Below are 9,618 nucleotides of genomic sequence, written 5' to 3'. Positions count from 1 at the left end.
TAGAACCCCTTCGTGGGGTGGGTCAAATCAGACTGGTTCGAAAGTGGTTAAATGCCCATACAGAGATGCCAACCTCTTGAGATTCATAAATCTCACTAGCCCCAATAAATTACCTGTTTTCAGAAGATTTCAGGTTGTCATTCGCTTAACCGCTTGAAATATCGCCAATGAATCGAAAGCGCGGCCGATACTTTTCATCCGTACTTAAGAGTTTTTGATTCACGATTGTTTGATAACGAACAGGATTTAATATATAGATTTAGCCAAGCCTAAAAGCGGAGCTCTTGTTAGTTCATTTTCCAGCCCCTCGTTATACTGAATAAAAACTGTGATTAAAGTCTTCAGCACTGGCTGTAGAAGAGTTTCTTCAATGGATTGAAAGACCAGTTCTGGGGCTGGGGAGGTGGGGAAGAATTTACGAAGTCTAGATCTGGGGACGATGTTCTCACAACTACACACATAGTAAAGTAAATGGTTTGAACCCAGGAGTATCAGTAGTTCGTGTAGTGTGATCGTCCGGGTGTGTGTAGTTCTGAAAAGAACTGTTGTTGGTGACTGACGTTTCGACTATCTGTGCGATAGTCATCTTCAGAGTCAAGTGAGGAGTAGTTGTCAGTCGATGATGTTATGAAGTCTGGTCTGTTGAGCGTGATTGGTCTGTTTAGCCGTGATGTGATTGGCTGGAAGACTCGTGTAGAGTTTGTTAACAGTCATTGGTCGGTTTCGATCCGTCTGTTGTTTGTCGGTCTGTTTGTCGGTTTGTTCACGTCGTTAATGAGTCGTTTGTAAGGTGCTGGTAATTGTTGACATCTGTTGAGAGGCGTCTGTTCTAAGTTAGTGAACCAGCTTTCCAGAGTCAGTCGTTGAAAATAGTTTGTACTGTACGTTAAGCATTTAGCAGAGTCCCAGTCGATTCTGTGATTAGTTTGTCGGTGATGTTCAGAAATGTGATTGTTTGCATCGCCATTTCTAGTTGCTCGTTTGTGTTCAGTTAGTCGCGTGTTAAGGTTTCTACCAGTCTCACCAATGTAGGAGGCCTGGCAGTCGGAGCATTCGATCTTATAAATCGCTCCCTGTCTGTTGTTGGGTTCGTCTTTGTCTTTAACGTTGGTCAGCAAATGTCGTAAAGTAGTAATAAACCTGTGAGCTACGCGAATGTTGTAAGGTTGTAGGATCCGCCCGATAGCCTCAGAAGTGCCTTTGATGTAGGGTATAGCAGCTGTAGTCGTGATAGATGTGGAGTCCCTGTTAGTTTCTGTAGTGTCGGTAACTCTGTGAGTGTTTCGTCTAATGAAGTCAGTGTTGTAGTTGTTTTTGTCAAAAACGCGGTCAAGGTACTTGTTTTCGTCAGATAAACTGTCCGGTGTGTTGCAAACAAGTTGCGCTCGTCTTGTCAATGTTTTGATAGTCGTAGCTTTGTGGGAAGTCGGGTTGTAGGATGATTCGTCAAGAAGTCTGTCGGTATGCGTCGGTTTTCTGTATATTGTTGTTCGTAGTTCGTTGTTGTTTCGGCTTACCAAACAGTCGAGAAAAGGAAGCTTGCCGTCTTCTTCGATCTCCCTGGTAAACTGAATGTCGGTGTTTTGTTCGTTAAGGTGATTGTGAAAAGCGTCAATTTCGTCTTTGTGTACGGCGGTAAATGTGTCGTCAACGTAGCGTAACCAAAGCGGTATGGTTTGTCGGCAAGTTGCAAGGGCGCGTTCCTCGATGTTTTGCATCACAATTTCTGCGACAACAACGGAGACCGGCGACCCCATAGCTGTTCCGTGCAACTGCTTGTAGTGTTTCCCGTTGTACTGAAAGTAAGTCGATGTAAGGCAGAGGTTAAGTAGGTCCATAATGTCTTCTGTCGGTAATGGTAGTGCATCAGTAGACTGTTGGATGGCGGTTTCAGTACACTGTAGAGCCAATTGAAGTGGAATACTGGTGAACAGTGATTTCACATCAAAAGACACAAGTTTGTAGTCGTCAGGTATCTGTACGTCTTTGATAGCGTCAATAAAGTTCTCAGTTGATTGTAGTTTACGTCTCGATTTGTCAGTCAGTGGTTGCAGTATCGTCGTAAGGTATTTCGACAGTTGGTACGTCGGGGACCCACAGAATGAGACTATAGGTCGCATAGGTATCCCAGGTTTGTGTAGTTTCGGTAGTCCGTAAAGTTAAGGTGGTTGTGGTACAGAGCACCTCAGCCGGTAGTAGCGTTGAGTGTCAAAGGCTTTAGTCTTTTTGAGCGTAAGTAGTTTGTTGTTGAGTTTGCGTTGTAGTGCTGGCGTCGGGTCACGTTTAAGTAATTCGTAAGTTTGTTTGTCGTTAACAAGTGCGTCAATTTTGTCATAGTAGTCAGTCTTGTCCATAACAACAGTAACACGTCCTTTGTCGGCTGGTAGTATAACAATGTTCTTGTCGTTTTTTAGTCGTTTCAGTGCTTGTTGTTCGTCTTTGGTTAAGTTGCTATCAGTTATAGAGGCTGATTGTATCGTGGAAGCAATTCTACTTCTGATGTTGTCCTTGGCAGGTTCTGATAAGTCTCGTTGACGAGAAAGAGCCGCCTCAACACTAGATACAATAGACTCGGTCGGTATACGTTTAGGCGTCACTGAGTGTTTCAGTCCGTAAGATAGTACTTGAGTCTCAGTCTTGTCTAAGGGACGGGAAGAGATGTTCCTGACCCAGTTGTCGTCGGTTCTTTGTCGTCTTTTGTCTTTGTTATGTTGAAGTCGCGTCAGTTTTTGTTGATGTTTGTCACGAGCTTGGTAACTCGTTTTGTCGGCTCCTCTGTCGGCTGTGACTGTGTCGAGTAAGGTAGTCGGTAACTGCTGTTTCAGTTTGTCAAGTAGTTGTTGTAATTTGTTATTGTAGTGGTTGAGTCTTCTGTGACAGTCGTTAATCCGCGCTTTGACCAGTCGTTAAAGACAAAGTTAAAGACAACGTTAAAGACAAAGACGAACCCAACAACAGACAGGGAGCGATTTATAAGATCGAATGCTCCGACTGCCAGGCCTCCTACATTGGTGAGACTGGTAGAAACCTTAACACGCGACTAACTGAACACAAACGAGCAACTAGAAATGGCGATGCAAACAATCACATTTCTGAACATCACCGACAAACTAATCACAGAATCGACTGGGACTCTGCTAAATGCTTAACGTACAGTACAAACTATTTTCAACGACTGACTCTGGAAAGCTGGTTCACTAACTTAGAACAGACGCCTCTCAACAGATGTCAACAATTACCAGCACCTTACAAACGACTCATTAACGACGTGAACAAACCGACAAACAGACCGACAAACAACAGACGGATCGAAACCGACCAATGACTGTTAACAAACTCTACACGAGTCTTCCAGCCAATCACATCACGGCTAAACAGACCAATCACGCTCAACAGACCAGACTTCATAACATCATCGACTGACAACTACTCCTCACTTGACTCTGAAGATGACTATCGCACAGATAGTCGAAACGTCAGTCACCAACAACAGTTCTTTTCAGAACTACACACACCCGGACGATCACACTACACGAACAACTACACACATGCTAGTCAGCGGTATCTTCAGACAGCTTACGACTTTCGTCGTTGTTCCTGATGTTGTGACCAGATTTTCGAAGATAGGGAGTGTTTTCTTCTTCAGATGAAGTGCATGCTGTCAGAATCAGTTGAAATTATATCCTATTGTGTGTGACTTATGATTTCGGTTTGGGAAAATGAGCCAAACTTGAAAGAAAAGACAGTAAACAACTTTACGTTAAGACATTTAAGACATTACTGGTGGATTGAGGTGTATACGCGCAGTGAGCACGGTAAGTCAGTAAAACAGTACGCCAGAATCGTATTGGCTTCTCTTATTTCTTCTCTTGAAGTTGCCAGGTATGATTGCTTACCCCACCGTTTTTCCCCAACGTTTCAACCTCCTCTGTCTAGCTTAGAAATCTAAAAAAAAAAAAGCAATTTTCAACTCGTGTTTGAACCGGTGTAATTTTTGAAAACTTTTTCGCTTTGGCTACTCTTGTTTCATGTTTCATGATTGTCCTTTGGCGGGAAATAAACGACGTCTTTTTGAGATTTTTTCTGTTATTTAATTCGATGACCTCTGCTGTAACAGCATGTAATGTGGGTGTCCTTTAAAAAACTTGAGCTGATTCCTGGATTTCATTTTTACATCACAAAAATCAATTCCAAACATCAATCGAGTTTTCTCTTAAGTTTAGTTGATGTTGTTATTGGCTATATTAAATAGTTTTTGGCACCAATTTTGGGGCTGAATTGACCCCGTTGTAGAGGCCAAATTGGACCATGTAAAGGGTGAATTTGAAAAATACAGGGGCCACTTTGAAATTTATAGAGGCCAAAACAGCCCCCGAAATTTCAGCCCTCTCACAAATGGCTCCTTTAAAAAGAGCCAATTCAGCTCCAATGTGGGCCACTTCAGAAGTAGAGGGCTCTTTCCTCTCCATGCTGATTTCCCCCCTTACATTCAAATAATGAAAATACACCACATACTTTATCTTTCAAACACTCATTTATTAGGTTCTAGATGTTGTTTATGTAAAAACCTTTTATGCTACCTGATTTTACAGTTATTAAGAATCTTAATTGTGGTATAAAACAGACAAACTTTTAAACATCATGTGAAAGAATATAACATACATACATATTTAACATTAATTCAACCATTTTCTAAAATATATCTCTTCCCTAAATCAGTATACTTCTTAACAGTGCAAGCATTGCAAGAAATTACACCCAAGAGACACTTGTGAGTAAAGCTTCCCTTTTCAATGACTTAGCAAATGTGGTAATGTAAAGCAGCTTATAATTAAGACTGATTTAAAGTACAGAAATTTATCAAAATAAGACAGAGGCAACAAATGGTCCAGTTCCTGCACAAGAATATAGATCTTGTTTGATTTGTGCATATGAAAAACAAAGAGCCTTAGAGCAGCAAAGAGTATTCTTCCAGTGGATGTGAGAATACATGCACTCATATTGCTACTTTAGATATTATCAAAATATAAACTATCAGCAAGTACTACCGCAGGCATTTGCCAAGTCATTGAAAATAGAGGAAACAGTGACAATAGTCTGCCTGTGCTCAATTTCAAGCAATGCTTGCTCTAAAAAAAGTCAAAATTGCCTTTGACCGATTGCAAGAAAATATAAATGAGCCAAGTAACCCAATGAGAGCATCAAGAATCTTTTCTTGTGAGAAGTGACAAATTACACTTCCCTCTGTTACTATATTCAGGTGATTGATGTATTGAAGATCTCCAACAATTTAAATTTGTGCTGGACATAATCTCTGATTGCTGAATCAACATCAGCTACTCTATGCAATAAAAACAAGTTTTACAACCACATTAAAATCAAGCCAAAGTGCAAAAAGTGCCTGTAGCCAGAAAAAAAAAAGAATATATATACACACTTAAGTTAAAGAATTAAAGAGGACGCATCAATTCTCTGTGACTGAGTTTTGTGCCTAAGCGCTTGTCAGACAGAAAAGTCCTGTCTGACAAGCACTTAGGTGCGAAATTCAGAGTCACAGAGAATTGATGTGTCCTCTTTAATTCTTTAAGTTATGTATACTTAGCTCTGCTACCACAGCATTGAGCACTTTATGCCAAGGTAGACTCTACCCCCACATTTACACATATATATATATATATATATATATATATATATATATATATATATATATATATATATAGTTTTTCTAAAACTATAAGCTCAAACACCAGAAATGGAAGTGGAAGTTTAGCTCAATGTGTGTAATTTATCTCCCATTCAAGACTTGAAAAACTAATGTATGACTCCCAAAATATCTGAAAAAAATCAGCTATTCTATGTCTTTGTGTACGGCGGTAAATGTGTCGTCAACGTAGCGTAACCAAAGCGGTATGGTTTGTCGGCAAGTTGCAAGGGCGCGTTCCTCGATGTTTTGCATCACAATTTCTGCGACAACAACGGAGACCGGCGACCCCATAGCTGTTCCGTGCAACTGCTTGTAGTGTTTCCCGTTGTACTGAAAGTAAGTCGATGTAAGGCAGAGGTTAAGTAGGTCCATAATGTCTTCTGTCGGTAATGGTAGTGCATCAGTAGACTGTTGGATGGCGGTTTCAGTACACTGTAGAGCCAATTGAAGTGGAATACTGGTGAACAGTGATTTCACATCAAAAGACACAAGTTTGTAGTCGTCAGGTATCTGTACGTCTTTGATAGCGTCAATAAAGTTCTCAGTTGATTGTAGTTTACGTCTCGATTTGTCAGTCAGTGGTTGCAGTATCGTCGTAAGGTATTTCGACAGTTGGTACGTCGGGGACCCACAGAATGAGACTATAGGTCGCATAGGTATCCCAGGTTTGTGTAGTTTCGGTAGTCCGTAAAGTTAAGGTGGTTGTGGTACAGAGCACCTCAGCCGGTAGTAGCGTTGAGTGTCAAAGGCTTTAGTCTTTTTGAGCGTAAGTAGTTTGTTGTTGAGTTTGCGTTGTAGTGCTGGCGTCGGGTCACGTTTAAGTAATTCGTAAGTTTGTTTGTCGTTAACAAGTGCGTCAATTTTGTCATAGTAGTCAGTCTTGTCCATAACAACAGTAACACGTCCTTTGTCGGCTGGTAGTATAACAATGTTCTTGTCGTTTTTTAGTCGTTTCAGTGCTTGTTGTTCGTCTTTGGTTAAGTTGCTATCAGTTATAGAGGCTGATTGTATCGTGGAAGCAATTCTACTTCTGATGTTGTCCTTGGCAGGTTCTGATAAGTCTCGTTGACGAGAAAGAGCCGCCTCAACACTAGATACAATAGACTCGGTCGGTATACGTTTAGGCGTCACTGAGTGTTTCAGTCCGTAAGATAGTACTTGAGTCTCAGTCTTGTCTAAGGGACGGGAAGAGATGTTCCTGACCCAGTTGTCGTCGGTTCTTTGTCGTCTTTTGTCTTTGTTATGTTGAAGTCGCGTCAGTTTTTGTTGATGTTTGTCACGAGCTTGGTAACTCGTTTTGTCGGCTCCTCTGTCGGCTGTGACTGTGTCGAGTAAGGTAGTCGGTAACTGCTGTTTCAGTTTGTCAAGTAGTTGTTGTAATTTGTTATTGTAGTGGTTGAGTCTTCTGTGACAGTCGTTAATCCGCGCTTTGACCAGTCGTTAAAGACAAAGTTAAAGACAACGTTAAAGACAAAGACGAACCCAACAACAGACAGGGAGCGATTTATAAGATCGAATGCTCCGACTGCCAGGCCTCCTACATTGGTGAGACTGGTAGAAACCTTAACACGCGACTAACTGAACACAAACGAGCAACTAGAAATGGCGATGCAAACAATCACATTTCTGAACATCACCGACAAACTAATCACAGAATCGACTGGGACTCTGCTAAATGCTTAACGTACAGTACAAACTATTTTCAACGACTGACTCTGGAAAGCTGGTTCACTAACTTAGAACAGACGCCTCTCAACAGATGTCAACAATTACCAGCACCTTACAAACGACTCATTAACGACGTGAACAAACCGACAAACAGACCGACAAACAACAGACGGATCGAAACCGACCAATGACTGTTAACAAACTCTACACGAGTCTTCCAGCCAATCACATCACGGCTAAACAGACCAATCACGCTCAACAGACCAGACTTCATAACATCATCGACTGACAACTACTCCTCACTTGACTCTGAAGATGACTATCGCACAGATAGTCGAAACGTCAGTCACCAACAACAGTTCTTTTCAGAACTACACACACCCGGACGATCACACTACACGAACAACTACACACATGCTAGTCAGCGGTATCTTCAGACAGCTTACGACTTTCGTCGTTGTTCCTGATGTTGTGACCAGATTTTCGAAGATAGGGAGTGTTTTCTTCTTCAGATGAAGTGCATGCTGTCAGAATCAGTTGAAATTATATCCTATTGTGTGTGACTTATGATTTCGGTTTGGGAAAATGAGCCAAACTTGAAAGAAAAGACAGTAAACAACTTTACGTTAAGACATTTAAGACATTACTGGTGGATTGAGGTGTATACGCGCAGTGAGCACGGTAAGTCAGTAAAACAGTACGCCAGAATCGTATTGGCTTCTCTTATTTCTTCTCTTGAAGTTGCCAGGTATGATTGCTTACCCCACCGTTTTTCCCCAACGTTTCAACCTCCTCTGTCTAGCTTAGAAATCTAAAAAAAAAAAAGCAATTTTCAACTCGTGTTTGAACCGGTGTAATTTTTGAAAACTTTTTCGCTTTGGCTACTCTTGTTTCATGTTTCATGATTGTCCTTTGGCGGGAAATAAACGACGTCTTTTTGAGATTTTTTCTGTTATTTAATTCGATGACCTCTGCTGTAACAGCATGTAATGTGGGTGTCCTTTAAAAAACTTGAGCTGATTCCTGGATTTCATTTTTACATCACAAAAATCAATTCCAAACATCAATCGAGTTTTCTCTTAAGTTTAGTTGATGTTGTTATTGGCTATATTAAATAGATTGAAAATTTTTAGATGGTATTTTCTTATGTTTGCAAATAATTGAATTTACTGGGAGATGGAGTTGTTACAACATGTTAACATGAAAGGCAACAATATATTATATTGATATGTAAAAAGTTTCCATCAGACTATCCACTGGCAAGTCTTTATGATATACTTCAACCCAACCATTTTCCTCAACATATAAACACTATTACAAAATAATTAATCAGGGAAATGGAGAACTTGTGGCATATACACCATGTTTGAAATGCCATGTCCATAGTAAGCTAACAGGATTGAGGAGGATGTATGTAGGAATAGGCCCTCTTGTCTGTATCAATAATTTGCTAATCACTCCTGTTGGCAATGTTTTGATGAGGTTGGGCTGTCAGGGCAAAGGAACTGAGGATTTTAGTAGGCAGTGACTTTTTTTCAAACCTGGAAACTATCTGGTCTCGAAGGCTATACTTGTGCCCAGTAACTCATTCTTATTCTGATAAACTAGTTTTAAGAAGGATACAATATTTTATAACAAAAATTTGATGCATAGTTTGTGCAAAAAACTTTAATTTGACTATACTTTTATAGCCAATACCAGTCCCTTCACACGGTAAAATTTTAGGAGGATCAGGGAAAAAATAATGTGCCATACATCTGCAAAATTCGACGTAATTATTTTAATTACAAGAACATTAAACGATACTAGGAGATCTAAAACTATTAAAAAGATAACAAATTTTGGTTGAAAAATTAGAATTCAGCACAGGTGGGATAAACAGAATTCTTAGAAAAAGAAATGTGTACTGATGAAAAAGCTTAGCAAACTTTTTTTACAACACCTGCCTGTACCTATATGGCATGTAGTAAAATCTTTTGAAGCAGTCATTATCCCAGTTTCATATATGGAAAACACATGCACGTGCAGATTTCCTGTAAACCTATAGTTTAAGCCTGTGATGACTTTGAAATTTTGATGCCCCCCTCAAAAGGAGAACATATAAATTTCATGTTTCTATATATTCAGTTTGGGTTGGTGAGGTAAAATTGAGTCAAACATTCAAGACGTAAAACGACAGGTTCAATAAATTTTTACAACTAATTTTTTAGATTAGTCTTCTTGGAACAATCACCTTTATGTAAAAA

The 9,618-nt window shown here is 40.1% G+C and overlaps 2 pseudogenes across 1 annotated transcript; both read right to left on the bottom strand.

Moving 5' to 3' along the window:
* Positions 1 to 465: 465 nt before the first annotated feature.
* Positions 466 to 3,550, bottom strand: LOC149037299 (uncharacterized; annotated as a pseudogene). Its single transcript, XR_016181355.1, has 2 exons — positions 3,547 to 3,550; positions 466 to 2,893 (listed from the first exon to the last, which is right to left on the bottom strand). The product of XR_016181355.1 is annotated as an uncharacterized LOC149037299 (transcript).
* Positions 3,551 to 5,853: 2,303 nt separating this feature from the next.
* Positions 5,854 to 7,012, bottom strand: LOC149037298 (uncharacterized; annotated as a pseudogene).
* Positions 7,013 to 9,618: the final 2,606 nt, after the last annotated feature.

Source organism: Pocillopora damicornis, chromosome 11 (assembly GCF_964200805.1).
Source record: "Pocillopora damicornis chromosome 11, jaPocDami1.2, whole genome shotgun sequence".
NCBI classification, from domain to species: domain Eukaryota; kingdom Metazoa; phylum Cnidaria; class Anthozoa; order Scleractinia; family Pocilloporidae; genus Pocillopora; species Pocillopora damicornis.
Note: the sequence above shows the minus strand (reverse complement) of the source record. Positions and strands in the feature narration are given on the sequence as shown.